We start from the raw sequence: 17,507 nt of genomic DNA, 5'->3' as shown, positions 1-17,507 counted from the left end.
CTTTATCCAGTTTCCTTATGCTGGAGAGTTACATTCTGATTGGAGCCCTTACAGTTTTGACCACTGGCCTTTGCAGCTGCAGATGCTGAAGCACTTCATTGCCCGAAGTTCCTGGACACTTGTTTTCACTCCTCACAAACAACTTTCTCAGCACCCTTGGGAGCTCATTGACCCTTTACGTCTTAGGCTTGTCTTGTTAAATTTACCCACACTTGTGAAATTAACAGATTTCTGTTATGGATCTCTAATTTCATTCTATTGTGTTTGTAGTAAACACTTTCCATTGTTTCAGTCATTTAAAATTCATTATTAATACATGTTTTATGGCCTAGAATACAATCTAGATAATATTTTATCTGCACATGAGAAGAATGAGTAGTAGCTCTCCATGGGCAGTGCTCTATAGATGTCTGTCAAGTCTAGTATATTTGGGGGAACAGGATCTTAGCATGTAAGCCAAGCTAGCTTCAATTTTGTGACCTTCTTCCCTTGGCCTCTTAAGTGCTTAGATGAGAAGTGCTCGCCATTGTTCTCAACCAGTTCAAATACAAATATGTTCATTTTCATCAGATTTTATCTGTTACAGAGAGTAAAGTTTTTAATTATTCCATTGTTATTATATTTTCCCTTTTATCTGTCAAAAAAAGGATTCATGGTCAGGGGGCTCTGTTGTTGGGCACATCTATGTTTATAATTGCTATGTCGTCTTGAAATATTGACCCTTTCAGCATTATACAGTATCTCTCCTTTTTATTAGAAGAAGTTTCCCTTTTAAAGTCTATTTGTGTTACACTTGCCAAGCCTCTTCAGCCGTCTCTTGGTTCTGTTTGCACGCTATCTTTCTCTTAGCTCTCACTTTCAACATAGTGATGCTGGAATCTAAGATGAGTCTTGCTGGGTATTGTTGTGCATGGCTATCATCCCAGCTACTCAGAAGTCTGTACAAGTTTGAGGGCAACTTCAGTGACTTAGTAAGACCCGGTCTTAAAATTTAAAAAAAAAAGTTTAAGTGGGAATATTAATTCAGAGGAAAAGCACTTATCTAGCATGAACAACACCATGCATCCGGACCCCCACCACTACTCAAATAAAAGTGTGCTGTGCACACAGAATAACTGCATGGCAGAGTGTGTATCCTTTCATATGGTTCCTGCTATGATAGAACTGCCATCTGTTACTTTGCTCTGCATACCCTTTTATTTCTGTTTCTCCATCACTATTTTTCTTAAATGTATATTTTCTAAAATACCATTTTTACCTCTTGTTGTTCCTTTTACTATCCTTTAAATTTTGTTACTTTATTGATTGCCTGGGGATTCAATACAGTTTCAATAGTATGCACTATATATACCTCCCTTTGTTCCCTATTTCTTTGTGCTCTTGCTGTGGTGGTGGCGGGGGTGGGGGTAGAGCTCAGGGCCTCACGAATGATAAGCCATGGTCTAGGGCTGAACTACACATTCAGTTACTTTTCCCAATATAAAATATTTGTATGTACTCAATGCCCATAAACATGGGTTTTTTTTATTTCCACTTTAAGTTGTCTTTAAAATATAATGAGAGAAAAACACTGGGAAAATATTGGAGTTCTTTATCCACATGGGTCCAAGTTACTATCTAGTCTCTTTTCATTCACATCTGAACTATTGCCTTTAGCATTTCCTATAAGGCTAGACAGATGATCATGAATCCTTTCTAATTTTTTGTTTATATTTATATTGGAGTATTTTGTCTTTTCCTTAATTTTGAGGGCTATCATTTGGCTGGATATAGAAGTCTTAGTTGAAAGCCTTCGTTCTTGCAATGCTGTGAGTATGCAACTCTGCTCTCCTCTGGCCTCTATTGTTTCTAATGGCACATCAACTATCCATCTTATTCAGGATTCTTTTGATATGGTGAATCATTTCTCTCCTGCTGCCCTCATGATTCTGTCTTCGGGTTTGCTATAACTACTTCACTATAATATGTCTAGATAAACAGATCTTTACATTTATCCAACTTTCACTTCATTGAGCTTTTGAGATCTTTAGATGATTGTTAATTAAATCTAGGGTGGTTTCAGCCATTATTTCTTCAAATATCCTTTATGATCCTATCTGTCTCATCTATCATCCAGGACTCTCAACATGAGTAAATTTGTGTGCTGTTGGTTTCCCATGAGCCTCTGAGGCTACTTACTTTTTTCTTCATTGTTTTATCTTTGTGTTCTTCTGGATAGACAATATTACTGGATCCTCTTCACATTTCTTTATTTCTTTTATCATAACCAATTCCAATATGCCATTAACTTCCTGAAAGAGTTTTCTTGTTTCTTGACACAGACTGTCATGTAGCCCAGAATAACCTTGAACTGACTATTTAGCTTGAACTAAATAGATCTTTCTGCTTCTGCTTTTGAAGTGCTAGGATTACATTCATGTACCACCACGTCCAGTGGTGCTGAGCATTAAGCTTAATGCTTCAGGCATTCTAGGCAAACAGAGTAGCAACTGATCCCCATTCTCAGCCTCCTGTAGTAAGTTTTTCATTTCACTTTTGTACTTTATACTTCAAGAATCTCTATTTGGTCCTTTTATGTAATCTGTCATCTTATATTCCCTATTTAGTGATATGTTGGAATTTTCCCATAGCTATTTAGTTATTTTGTTATTTATTCGATCATATTACAAACCTATTTATCTGGTAAGTCTAACATCTGAGCTTCCTTGGGGACACTTTGCACATTTACATTTTGCTGAAAATTAAACACAAATAAAAGCATAATTCCAATCTGTATGGGACTAATTCGCAAGTTCCCTTTCCATTGAATCTGTCTGTCCACCTGTCTGTCTGTTTATTTAACTTAGCTTTATTAGTTGTCTATTATATGCCAGGCACTATTGTATATGTTAGGGATAAAGAATGGGAAAAAAACACAGTCCCTTCCCTCATGAAGCTCAACTCCTAGTGGAGAGTTGCAAATAATCACATACATGAATAAATAATGTGCCTGGCAATTAAAGCACTCTAAGGAAAATGAATGAGTAATTCTCAGAGAGCAATGGACTTGACGGGCAGAACTACTTTAGCTTGGATTATTAGGAACAGTTCTTTGAGAAGGTCACATGTGAACAGTCATTGAATGAAGTGAAGGTGGTAGACATATTAATGTCAAGAGTAAAAGCATCCCACGCACTGGGGACAGTAAACCCAAAGGCACTCAGTCAATGGTGGTGTCCCTTGTTTCAGGAGCAGCAGGAGAAGCAGGGGAAACCAAATAATGGGAGAGGATGGAGGAAGAGAGAGAGAGAGAGAGAGAGAGCCACAAAGTCAAAGAGCTATGGGCAGTAGTGGAGACAGCTCCTATGGACAGTTATTCTCAGATTGGGCTACACCGAGTGTCAACTGCTATGTCACTTTTCTCATTGCTCTGACCAAGTAAGTACCTCACAAGTATCAACTTACTGAGGGACAGCTTTATTTTGGCTTACACTTTGATAGAACATAAGCCACCCCTCATGGCACAGAAGCATGGTGGCAGGCATATGAAGCAACTAGTTGCATTCTGTCTGCTGTGGGAAATCCTGCTACACCGTCTACCTCCAGGAAACATAGAGATGAATGCTAGTGTTCATTTGGCTCCTTCCCCTTTGCCATTTTAGTGTGGGAACTTCATCAGGGTCTTTCCCCTCAATCAAACTTTGCTTGAAATATCCTCATAGGCAGCATGCCCATAGTTGTATCTCTTAGGTGATTCCAAGTCCGGTCAAGTTTCCAATGAAAACTAACCATCACAAGTCTCCAAACCTATCACTTTTAACCAGAACTTCCCACCCCTGAATCAACCATATGGATGATGCCAAGTTCTGCTACCAGCTTGAGATGTAGCCCCCCCCCGCCCCCACACACACACCTGGGATATAGCTACAATGGTGTCTGGGTGTCTTTGCCACCAAAACTGGGAAAACACTTCCCTATACAACAATTTTTGATCAGGGAACCCTTCTGTTCAGGCTCCCCACTCAAAGAAATAGTCATTTTTACAAGCTAGTGCCTTTGATGGGCATGATTGTGTCCTTTCTTATTCTCCCAGTATAGGTTAAGGGGTTTCTTTTTAATGGTGCTAATGCCTTTATCAATTACAGCTAATTCTCTGTACTTGCTTCTTCAACTTTCATCCGGCCCAATTTCTTTTTCTCTTCAAACTGCACATTTTGCATGCCTTTCTGCTCTCTTTCATTGTAAATCTGAGTAAGTGAGGTGAGCCCTAACCATGTCCCAGCATTGATACTTTGTTTGAAATTTCCTCCACAAAGAAAATTGCTTTATTAGTTTTCAATTCAGACTCACTCAAGTTCATAGGACACACACAGAACACAGTCAGAGTCTTTTCTAGATTATAATACCCCACTTCCTGATAAAATCCTTGCGCCCTTCTGAAACTTCGGGAGCATGGTCTGTACTGTCTCCATTTCCCTTGGTGTTCTGATCTCCAAGGAATGAATGGCTCCTAGCGCTCTTCTTACTGCACTTTGGAGATTCTCTAGTCCACAGCTCCAAACTCCTCCACAGTCTTCTTACAAACTTACTTCCAAAGGCCTACCAACCACAAATCAAGTTTATTAAAGGTGGTATTTGATACATCTTCTTAGTATCAAATTTCTGTATTAGTAACTTTTCTCACTGCTGTGAACAAACACGTGACAAACATGACTTGAGGAAAGGTTTGCTTTGAATCATGGTTTGGGAGGATATAGTCTGTCATGGCACTGGAAGCATAGAATTGATAGCATGAATTTCTGGTCACATTGTGTCCACAGACAGGAAAGCAGAGAAGGAGAAGGACTGGGAGACAGAGACAGAGAGAGAGAGAGAGAGAGAGAGAGAGAGAGAGAGAGAGAGAGAGATTAATGCTCAACTGGCTTCTTTCTTTTATCCTTTTTATTCAGTTTGGGATCCCCAGTCAATGGGGTGATGTCATCCACATTAAGGGTAGCTCTTTACTCCTCGGTTAAACCTCTTTGAAAACACACAAACACATCCAAAGGTGTGTCTCCTAGGTGATTCTAAATCCAGTCAGTTGCGAATGGAGATTAGACCACAACATACACCTGGGATGCTTTTAAAAATTGGCACACCCAGGCTACCTCTAAAGCCAATCAAACAGACCATGGGCTTGAGAGTCAGACATCAGCACTTTAAACTCTGTAGAAGCAGCCCTGTTTAGAAACCCACGATATCGTGTACTGTAGATCATTGCCATGCCATTGGCACTTAGTGTGGTCTATGCAAAGCAAGAAAGAGATGGTTTTGAGAAGAGTCATGAGGTGGGGTACTGTATGTTTTAGCAGGGTCCTAGCTGCTTCTGTGTCAGGAGTATATTTTAGGAGGTAGGGACAGAGGTAGGAAAATCAGTGAGGGGCCAATGTCCTCACTCTGGTGAGGGAGAATGGAAACTCAGGGTGTGCCGTTATAGAAATTGAAGGTTCAGGAGGGGAAGAGACTGGCCCAAGGAATCCCAGCCAGTCATTGACAGTAGAATTACAACTAAACCTCTCACATTCCTATGCAACCTCCACTGTTCGAAATTTGCCTTCCTAGCAATCCTGGGGAGGTAAGATGACCAATGTGGTCATTATCAACCTTACTATGGCTGAAATACGGAGCAGGTGCATAGCTGGCCCCCAGGTGGACTGAAGAAGCAACCTGGAGAAGGTATGGCAAGTGGAACCCATATGGGATTGCTATAGAAGCATCTATAAAGAAACTACTAGAAGGCTCTGACTCAAGGACTGCCACCCCTCCCCAGTCAATAGTAAATTTTATTTTAATCAAAACAAGAAGTTTATACTATGCCTCCTGCTTGTAATCTCAGCACTCAGGAGGCAGAGGTGAAGGGAGTGTCCCGGGTTTCTGGCAATGCTTTGTTACATAGTGCATTCTAAGTCACCCTGGGCTACCATGTTAGATTTGGTCTCAAAAGACAATAAAAAAGAGAATATAAATAAAAACAAGGATGGTGGGTTCTTGTTCTAATCACCTCTGGTTATACTTATAGGTGCTAGAGACTGGTCCAGGTGAGAGCTTGGGCAGGACACGGCCATCAGAGTGACAGGGCACTGGATCTAGTGAAGTCATCTGTGGGATATTTCTCAGGCCAAAGGAAGGTCAGTCCTCAGCCACTCAGTCTCCCTTCTGAGTCTTTAACACAAAAAAGTAGGGGGTGAGAGTACTTACCATGACAGTCTCTGTTCTCTTGAGCCAACCTTCTAATCCCCTGCCAAGTAAGGATTACTTTACTGTTGAGAAAACTGAGACTGGGAGAGGTTTTGTCACTTGTCCAGTGGTGCACAGCTGGAAAGTTGCAGGTCTGAGACTTAGGCTCAAGTCAGCCTGATGCTAATTCCTATGTACTTTTCTCTGTCTGATGCTGACTTCAAGGAACTTTTAGGTTACTCAAGGGCATCTGTGAACTGGAGATGTGGTTCAGTGGTAAAGGTCTTGCCTAACACACACTGGTCTCTGGCTTCCATTCTCAGCATTGAATGAAAGTAGGCAGCTATGAGAGAGGATGTGCTAGGGTACTGATGGGGTTCCAAGGCAGCATTAACAGAGGCTCAGAGACAGGGTAAGATAGAGTAGCCAAAGCATGAACGTGTTGCTAAGAGAGTGGGGTGGGCTAAGAGGAACACTGTGGTCAGGGAGCACTCTGGAGGTGGGCATAGTGATGGATAGATAATGTGAGTCTACTTTTTTTTTTCATTTGTCAAACAAACATTAACACACCACATGCTCTGTGGCCAGAACTGTTCCAAGTCCAAGGATTTTACATACACCAACTCAATGAAAATCACAACAGCTCTATGGGGCTGGAAATCTGTCTCTGCTGAGTACACCCAGGCTAAAACTTACCAGCGAGAGATTTATAAGCAAAAGGATGGTGTGAAAGCTGCAAACATAGCTGGGAACTTCATGTAGATGATCCTGGATAGCAGACTGAGGAATTCCTATTTAATTCAGCACAAGTATGGAGTTGTGAAAAAAAAACTACAGTGTGCATTTGGAAGGTTCACCTGGATGCAACCAGGAAGGAAGCTGAGACAGCATCCCAGGGGAACAGCAGAGGACTCAGGCTGCTCAGGTTGGATGGGATGGAAGGGATTTGCCTGTGGATTAGAAACATAATTAAGAATGGATTCAAGCCCGGCGTGGTGGCTCACGCCTTTAATCCCAGCACTCGGGAGGCAGAGGCAGGTGGATTTCTGAGTTCGAGGCCAGCCTGGTCTACAAAGTGAGTTCCAGGACAGCCAGGGCTATACAGAGAAACCCTGTCTCGAAAAACCAAAAAAAAAAAAAAACAAAAAAAAGGATTCATTAGGAAGAGGAAGTTCTCATGGGGGCTGGGTTTAATAGCAACCCATGGGATCTCAAAGTAGGTAGCCTTGGCCCAAGCTCAGGACCAATAGGCATATGCTACATGGACTTGAACATGTCATTGACCTCTCTGGGACTTGGTCTTCCATCAACACCATGAGAAGACAGAATAGGCCTATTAGTAGTGGCTCAGGCATGCATAAGTTTCTTTTGCCTGTGACCCTAAATGTCAGGAGCAACTTTCAGACTGCTGTACATGATGGAGTCTTCTGACATCAAGAGAAGCTGGCTTTTGGGTTCTGGTTAAGAGTACTGGTCCAATTAGCACTAGAGTGCTCTGGCTCCTAGATCCTCCAACTGCTAGGTGGACGCCATGAGTACATGGCAATGGCAATGCCAGAGGGCTCTTGGGAAGACCCCCAAAGAGATGTGCATGAGCACACTCCATGTGGCTCAGCACACATGCTGACTGCCACCATCTCTGTCCTTCTGCTTGTCAGAAGCGGAGATTGAGGGTGGGAACCTGGAACCATTTTATGGCAAGACTTCTTAGCTCAAAGGGCCACGTGACAGTTTACACAAGTCTTTCCCACCCCAACAAGTCTAGGAGGTAGAAATGATTATCAGCAGTTCACAAATGAGGCCAGTTGAGATGTTAGAGCGCATCTGCCCACCAGGCCAGCTTTCCCACTAAGCCATGTACACAGGCCCTTCATAGCACCAGCGCCGGAAGAGTTGGTTCATGGGACACCTGGAGAAACAGAAGCCCCAAGAGGGTAGCTTCTTGGCCATCTCCAGACTTAGTGGGTACACCAGAGCTCAGTCAAGAGCAGGTGCCACCAGGATCCTGGGCCTGGCTTTCATTTGACACTGGGCTGGGCGCCATGCAGCTTGCCCAGGGCCATGGTTTAGTCCCAAATTGGGGTGTTTGGTTCCTTTCTTTATGTCTCCTCTTGTAACTCCAGCTTAACACTCCCCAGATGGCCATTCCTGCCGGCTCCCTGCCCATGCTGCCATTCAGACGGGAAAGCAATCATTTCACAGCCCCATTAATTAAAGACTAATTGCTGATTGGAAACACATTGACTGGGCCCTGAGCCGGTATCATGTTGTGGGCCCTCTGGCCCTGGGGAAGGCCCAGCCCTATGGAGACTCTGGCCCCTCAGAGGCTTGCTTGCTCACTGCAACAGCACAATTGGACCTGGACTTTAGGCTAATGAGGTGTCAGCTGACTATTAGAACCACATTTATGGGGGAGGACCAGACCAGATAGGAGCTGACATATGCAGCAGCCATTAGCTCTGAAGTTGCAGTGCTTCCAGTGATGGCTCTCTGGGGGCCACCAGGAGCCTAGCCCTGGTTTTCACAGCCAGCTCATTGGCTGCATCTTCCAGCTAGACCCTCTTCCACGAAGCTCAGTATCTTCTGAACTAGGATGCTCGAGCTCTGCCCCCAACCATACAGCCACAGAGCACCATCTTCTTGCTAGTCTTGGCAACGTAGACGCATATAAGCCTAGCTACATTTATTGAACACTTACTACAAGCCAGGGGCTGCTCTAAGTGCATTCCATGGACTCCTTTCTTTCTCGAAAAAGCCCTCAGGGAAGTTGAGGCTCTCGGAGTCCACATTTCACAGAAGGAAATTGAGACACACTGCATACTTCATAGCGGTACAGGATCCAAAGGCAGGACATGAACCCAGACTCCTTGAGCAGAACCACTGTGATTCAGATGCACATTGGCCTGGCTTGAGGAAAGTCCCAGGTGGATAAGACAGGTCATCAAGGCATTACTTCAGTAGAGGGTATACAATGTAGCAGAGCTTAGGGGAAGACACTTGTCCCAGGCATGAAATGAGGACTGAAGTGAGAGCCTAAGAAGGTATCCTGACGTGAGAGAGACAATTCAGGCAGAAGGGCAAGCTGGCAGGAGACCAGAACCTCCAGGTGACAGGGTACTCTCTAACACTCCCAGCCAGGCAGCTATGAACTGGAGTCAAGAGGGGCACTATCAGCTCCGGCTTCTGGAAGTTCACTCTGGAGCAGCCATTGAAGGGTATAGTCTCTCTTGGCTCTGGTCCTGTTATCTGCTGCCCAGTGCTTCATGATGGGAAAGAACCATTTTCCGTTACCTACTCCAACCGCCATAAATGTTCAGCTCAAGAGGATAGAGTCCACTAACTGTGAGCTGAGACTCCTGAAGCCCCGAGCCAAAATCAATCTCTCACAGTGTCTCTCATTTCTACCAGTTTTTTTGTCAGAGTGATGCAAAAGTGACCAAGGCAGAAAGCTATTCAGGAGGTGGACACACAGGATTGGAGACAGAGGTTAGGACACCCTCACCCAAGTCCCCTGTCCCCCAAAGCACAGAAGATGTAGTTACTCTCCTGCTCGAAGCCTTCAATGGCTCCCCAGTGTCAGGGGTGGGACAGTGGCAGGAAATTCTACTAACTCACTGTGTGGCTTTGAGCAGGTGTTCTAACCTCTGAGCTCCATCAAATCCTCCCAGAGATAACTCACTGATCCTTGCTTCACATAAATCCCATGGCAACAATGAACGGAACTGGTCTTTCAAAGAGTGCTGGTCAGAGCTTCAGAAACTAGAGTCAACAATCTTAGCTCCCACCCTTTTCCCCAGCCCCCCTCCATCGTCCCTACAGCCAGTCATGCTGAACCGCTCAGGAGTCCCCTATGCAGCCCATACTGTCCCCACCTTCCTTCCTCTGCTGCCTTTTTTGCACATCCTTTCTTCCTTTCTCCTCTCCTCTCTACCCCATCAAGTTCCTTTCTTTCTCAGGCACAAATGCAGCCTTTTCCTGGGAGCTTCTCCTGACTTTTGTCTGACCAAGAGGAATGCCCTCTCCTACCCCAGGGCTCTTTATTTATGGACAATGAGACTGTCTGATTTCCTGGACCCCGTCCTGCTCGCCTAGGTGGACAGGACTGTTACAGGCAGACAGAGGGGTGGGATGTTGGGGAGACTGTAATAATGTAGACAGCTAGCTATCTTTGCCCCCAGAGGTTCCCCTGCAGTCACAGACCCCCACACACACCAGGGAGCTAGTTCAATGGCTCTTCCAAGGCAAGCAAGTGAGTGAGCTGGGTGAGCGACTTGAATGGTACACATGGGTTAAGGAATGACAGCTGGGGTGACCACAGGGAACAATGGGGCCTGTGGTGAAGTGGACAGGCAATGCCCATCTGCAAGATTGTTGCAACGTTGCAATGCAGGCCTAAGGCTGCCAGGGCTCCTGGGTCTTTTTGAGAGGAGCAGGGACTCAGGATATTGCCATAAAATTGCCTTAAGATGCAGTTGTAGTGGCTCATCTGGAGTCTCTTGAAAACACTCTGAGCTAAATGCACTCTGGTTGATTTGGGCCTATGGACTGCTAGTTAGCCAGCTCCCATATGTTCACTGAGAGCCCCATGGACCACTTAGTCTGGTGTCAAGCACTGCTGGATCCCCTGAGGGAGTCGAAATGTTCTCAGCTCCTCGGGCACCATAGTTACCATAGTAGACCTGAAGTCGGAACTATACGGATTTGTGTCCTGGATCTATTGTGCACTAGCTGTGTGGTTCTGGCCATGGTGCTTAACCTCTCTGAGACTTACGGGTGAAAAAAACAAAGGTTTTTTTGTTTGTTTGTTTGTTTGTTTTTGTTTTGTTTTTTTAAAGTCTCATTTCCCCAGGATTGTCATGCCTTCCAAATGAGCTACTGGCTGGTGAGCCTTCTGTGAATCATCACCTGTGCAGGTGTGTCAGGATGATCCAGGGAGCCGAGATGACGGGCTTGGGGCCATGCCCGGACTGGGCTGAGGCTTTAGTGTACTTCCGGCTGTGCCGAAGCTTCTGGAAGCTGAACGATCAGATGCCTTGAGCAGTAGCTGGTGGGGGATTCTGATGCCGAGCTGGCAAGGTCCTGTCCACTATTTGTTCCTGCTGACATCTTGTCAGGGTAGCCAGGGTACCATCCTGCAAAATGCTGAGAGCAGGTGATGGTCCACAGAGTGAAAGGCACAGAAGATCCTATATATTTAGAAAGTCTACATGCGTACCACAGCCATCACCTTGCATAAACACTATAACTGGCATCTGCGCAGGACTTCTTAGAGGCCAGCCTGCTCCCAACACTTACATACATTAGCTCATTTAACCCTCCATACAAGCCTGGGCTCTGGATTCTATTGCCATAAGCTCTATCTTTCAGATGAGGTCACCAAGGTACAAAGAGGTTGCATGACTTGCTTGAGCCACACAGCACAGGTGCGGAGCTAGACACTGTGATTATGGAGTCTGCACTCTCTGGATTAAAGCCCCTGAGTACCAGTCCATCTGTTGAAAGATTTGGGGTGTTCCCTTTTCCTGACTGCTCCCTAACAGACGGTTCCCATCTGTGTTCTGGGGAAACACAGGGGCTCCTTCCACATCACAAACCTTCCCATTCAGAAGGTGCCAGCCTATGCCTGCAGCTCCATCAGGCTGGGGCCCAAGATCCTGGCTAAAATTAACTTTCTTTCTTTTCTTCCCTGTACACTCTGCTTCCCACCCCACCCCCAACCCCCACACACACCCAACATGGACTGAGGCCTTAAGATAAAGGCTGAGAGAGCCACTTAGAGAAGACCAAGAAGGTTAAGTTGAAATCAGAAGGGCCAGGTAAGCTCTGACATGAATGTCAAATGAGGCCAACAGGTATTCCTTGGGCAGGCAGGGCAGGCTGAGGCCAAAAGTATTAGAGTAGATGATCGCTTTGTGCTTAGAACCCTAAATACCCATATACCCATGTACACACCCTCTAACAGACACACACACACACACACACACATGCAGAACCCTCACAAACATGCATGCCCTTGCCAGGAAGGCTGCACAAGGATTGTCCCAGGCTGGCCCACAATGCTCCTCCCTCAGATCATGCCTGCTGTCCTTGGAGGAAGAATGCCATCCACTTGGCCTCTGCCATTCCAGGTGTGCTCTGTGTGATCTCCACATTTCGACTTGGAGAGGAGACCTATAGAGGTGGAGGAGGGAAGGAGGAAAAAACATAATGTTCTAGATTAAGAACCAAGTCTCATAGAGAACAGGAGACCTTCGGTTCCTGTGTCAGTGCAGGGTGTTAGAGAGGCTAGCAGGACGGTCAGGAATGTGGGCACACTTGGTGGAGTCACTAGGTTGTAAACCAAGCTTGTTGTGAAAGAAAGGATGAATTTACTAAACAGTGTGTGTGTGTGTGTGTGTGTGTGTGTGTGTGTGTGTTTCCTTGGGCCAGTCAGCTAGACTCTGAGCTGTAGGGTGTTTTCCTCTTAGCATCAGAGTGAAGACCACTTATCTAGAGCCAGACTGCTACTTTAAACTCTAGGCTTGGCTTTTACCTTAGTGTGTGACCTTGGACAAGTGAGTTAACCTCTATAAACCTTAGTTTCAGTACAAGAAGACAGAGGTTTATAACACTGCCTACCTAGCTCACAGCATGGGCTAGAGAATCAAATGACTGAATGTACACAAAGCTCTTAGGCTAGATGAACAAATGATACAGGTTAGCATTGTTGTAGCACCATGTAAGTGGCAGCTGATGGTTTTGCTCTTGTGCAGTGGGGACACACATCCCTACTGCCCAGGACTGTGGGAGGAGTGTGTGAGTCAGGGCTCTGTGGACTACTGATACTCTCCAAAAAGAATAAGGTACTGATAGGTATGGATCACATGCCTTTGGTTTCAGCACTTAGAGGGATGAGGCAGGAGGATTGAAGAGTTTGGATATAGGCTGGACCACACAGAAAGTTCTATATGAGTCTAGGATGCATAAAGAGACGGCCTCAAAAGTCACACAGATACACACACACACACACACACACACACACACACACACACACACACACTCACGCACCGCGCACCACAGACACATGTGCTCAAGCGCGCCCCAAGGAATGAAGGGAATTGGTGAAGGAAGATGCTACTTGGTTGGACTTGGAGGCTGAGGAGGATCTAGAGTTATAGCTTGAGCATAAAGGGCTCCATGCAACAGCTTAAGGCTTTTTCTGCCTTGCAATTGGTCAGAGGCTTACTCTCAAGTATCACCAGGCTTCCTCCTGTCCCCTAGCCTTTGAATTGGCTGTTTCTCTGCCCTGAACACACTTCCCTAGACACTGGTAAGTCCACCTCCTTGCATCCTTAAAGTCTTTGCTCAGATATTGCTTCCTCTGAGAAACCCGACCACACTTGGGTAATTCTGCATCCCACCTCACCTCCAGCATCCTTCTTAGATTCCTTTCTGTATTTTCTAAAACATGCCCCCAGCTTTCCATACTAAATACTGTGCTTGCCACTTGCTATAGGATGGAGTATTTTGGGTGCTCTGCTACCCTACTGCTAGCTCCTCTAGTGCTCAAGCTCCCTATGACTTTGTACAGGACAAACAGTGTTTTTGTATGGATACGTGTCATGCCAAGAGCTCCTTGGGATCATAGGTAAGTATGGGGGTGGGAAGAGATTTGGGGGCTGACCATTGGATGTGTCTGTAAAGGATGCCAGTCCCATATTAGTGACAGATGGAGGGTGGAGCTGAGACATGGACACACACAGGAGAACAGGAATGTGGCCGCTGGCCTGTGAATGGACTGAATCCCAGGTCTTGGCACATGCCAGGCCAAGTCCAGGCATGAGGACTGTTTGCCAAGGGTGTGTCTGCCAAGTTGATTGAATTTAGGGTAAAGGAATCATTCAAAGCTAATACCCTAGGCTTGAGCATAGGCCACCAAGAAATTAAATGGAAAGTGCTCATTTTAGAAACCTAGAGGCAGCTCTGAGCGGGCATCAGCTTTGGTACTCTGCATGTGCTTCCTGCTTCCTCAGTCTGAAGCCTCCCATGCCCCACTGAACCTGACCTTTCTGGTCTCACTTGTACGTACTGCAACTCCACCACCTAGAAAAGTGGATCCTCAGGCCTCAGGCAGCCAGCAACTGTCTCAGCTTCTCTCCTCCCTTCTCCTCCTGCTCAACACTCCCTTCTTCATCTGAGTCAACCTCCCCTTTTTCTCCCCTCTCCTATATTTCTCCTTTTTGGGTTCCTGTCCTTTTCTTCCCATCCTGGTGAGCCAATAGCTCGGATTTAAGCGCAAGAACCAAGGACCTGCAGACTAAGGGTGGGGTGGGAATCCCAAAAACTTATACAGGAACCTCGTTCCATTTCACCCGAAATTTGAAAATGCAGCATTTGAGCTAAAAAAAAGCACTAGGAAAAGACCTGGGGATTCATGGATTTTGAGCCATATAGGCCACAGTCTCCCAACAGACATATATACCGAGTGACTCATAGTGTACCCCCACCACACACCAGAGCTGTGATACTAGAATCCATGAGCACACCTCTGTCATACTTGCATCATGTCTCTACCACAGCACTTCCACCACAGAGGACATAACATCAGATCTCAGACCACTATCACTCACCCCCTACACACACATACCATAGCAATGCTACTCCCACAGTAGTGTACTACACTGTGTGATGATGTCAACCCTCTGCTACGTAACACCTAGCATAAGTGTACTACATTCTTGGAGCACTGCAACAGCCCAACAAAAGCTATAGTCACATCAGCAGTTCCTAACAGATATACAACACATGCATCATTTCCTGCCTTGCCCCTCTGTAGTCCTATATATGCACAGACATGCACACACACACATACACACACACCCTTAGACAGACAGACAGATACACGCACACACAGACAAATATGCATGCACGCACGCGCACACACACACACACACACACACACACGGAAGCACACATGCATGCACACAGCCAGAGAGACAGAGACAGAGATAGATGGAGAGAAGAGACAGAAAGACAGAGAGAGAGAGATTGCCTCGCTTTATAGCTTGGCTATTTGGCCATATGTCCCTAGTTGGCTCCAGAGAACAGCTGAGCTAGTAGTCGCCATTTCCTAGAAGGCTGTGGATTTGGCCTCAGCTGATCAAACACATGCTAGGAGGTCCACGTTTGAACTCGGCTCCAGGGGTGGCTGGTATGTGGTCCCCACCAATGAACTGCAGGCAACAGCTGGCTGCTGTGGGACACCCCACAGGGAGGGGCTGATGTGACTGAGCTTAGTGGGTGGGGGCCAGGCAGGGCCCAAGCTGACTTGTTGGGGTGAGGGGGCGTCCAGAGTTCAGGCGGCTGGTGGCTGGGAGGGGGACACAGGAATGCCTCGGCAGCAGGGGCCTGAGATAGAAGCTGAGTCATGAGGTAAGAAGAGAGGCTGTGGTGGAAAGACAGGAAGTAGGGTGGAGGGGAAAGAAAGACTGCGAGGGGGATCTTGAGGCTCGTCCAGGCTCTTCCCTCAGGAAATGACAGGCAGGGATTGGGAAGGGAGGCAGAGAGAGCCAACTCAGGAGACAGGCATAGGACAAGGACTGGGAATGTGGACTTGAAAGAGGAGTACAAGGTCAGGGGTGGAGGCTGAGTCCTGAGCCTGGCGGCCCAGATGTGAGGGTGGATAATTAGAATCTGGTCAGGAGGAAGAGCACTGTAAGAACTTACGCTATACCATGGTTGTGGACTAAACCACCGGAGAGTGCCATGGTTCAAACTCCAAACATCACCTACAGGCTGGAACACTTGGAACAAGGCTGTGGTGCTACTTTAGAGGCTGTGGAGCCTTTAGGAGGTTGAGCCTAGCTGGTAGAAACAGATAACTGGGAACGGCGAGACTGTCTTTTCTGCTTTGGGCTCTGCTTGCTATGAGGACCTGCTGCCACAGGCTCCTGGTGCCTCAGACGGGACCACTTCCACCACCATTGCCTTCCAGGCCATGATAGGCTGTACCTTTTGGAACCAGGAGCCAAAGAAAGAAAGAAACAAACAAACAAAAGTCCTTCCTTCTTTTAGGTACTCTGGTCACAGCAAGCTCTACAGCTGCAACAGATGGGAGAGCGTATGTCAGGAAACCCTACAAACTGGGTTGTTCACATCCTGCAAACAAAGGGGGACCTTACACACTTGTTGCTGTCAAGATTCCCAACTCAGCAAAAACCCCACCTCTGCCTTCAGGTTACCAAGACAGCCATGGCCAATAGCTTCCTGTGGCAGGCAGGGCAGGATTCCCAACTTCAGATACTGGTCAACTCAACTTCTGACCTCAGTAGGACCAAAATGTGGGAAGATGAAAGGGAGGCCCCTGCCCTGTAGGGGTTGCCATCTTGTTCAAGCAGTCCCCAGGCAGTTGACTCAAAGCTCATAATTGATGTATTTACGTGTGGCTCATGTGAAGGGACCTAAGTGAACTTCCCCATCCCTCTCCACCCAAGCTGAACATGTGGAAACCTTAGAACCAGGCTTCAGTTTTATGTCCCCAGCCATCCCTGAATGCTTTGGTCTTGCTATGCCCCAGGAGGCAGACCCTCTGAGTCGGGAGCCAACCCAGTCTCTAAGGCCCAAACCTCTTGCTCTCCTCCTCCCTCCCGGACTGAGTTCATACCACCCACACAGAGCCAGCCCTTGTTACTTCCTGAAGCATGAGCTCATTTGAGTCCCACAACAATCCTGCAAGGCGAGCAGAGAAGACACTATTATCCCTACATCCTGGTGAGGAAACCGAGGCCCAGAGAGCTAAAACAATTACCACAGTCACACCAGCAATTCCACCACAGACTCCAGATCCAGTACTGAGACTGGAAGGATTGCCAGGACTATTTGGTGCTAAAATGTGGATTTTTCTTTTCTTCTCTTCTGTGTCTGTATGTTTATTAGCTCTCAGATGACATAAGAAGATGGGAGGTTTGGACCTTGGTGGAAGACCACTCAGGGCATTAGGCCATGTCAACTGTCTTCTGAAAGGGGTAGGGATCGAGAAAAGAGATGGGTGCTTCTTTAACATGTACTAAGTGCCAGGCACTGCAATGGATGCCCGCTCTGTGTTGTTTTACCCAGTCCTTATAAAACTCGGTGTAATAGACTCATTTTTCTGAAGGGGACACGGAAGTTCAGAAAATGATATCACTAGTTCTGAATTCACACAGTGAATATAAGTTAAGAGTTGACCCTGTTTCTGCTTCCAATGTCCACGTTATTTGAGGAAGATCTGTTAGCCCCTTCCCTTGCCGTATGACCAGCCGCTTTGATACCCATCCACTTGCTAAAGGAAACAT

The sequence above is a fragment of the Mus caroli genome, chromosome X (assembly GCF_900094665.2).
Source record: "Mus caroli chromosome X, CAROLI_EIJ_v1.1, whole genome shotgun sequence".
NCBI classification, from domain to species: domain Eukaryota; kingdom Metazoa; phylum Chordata; class Mammalia; order Rodentia; family Muridae; genus Mus; species Mus caroli.
The sequence above is the reverse complement of the archived record's forward strand: the minus strand, read 5'-3'. Positions refer to the sequence as shown.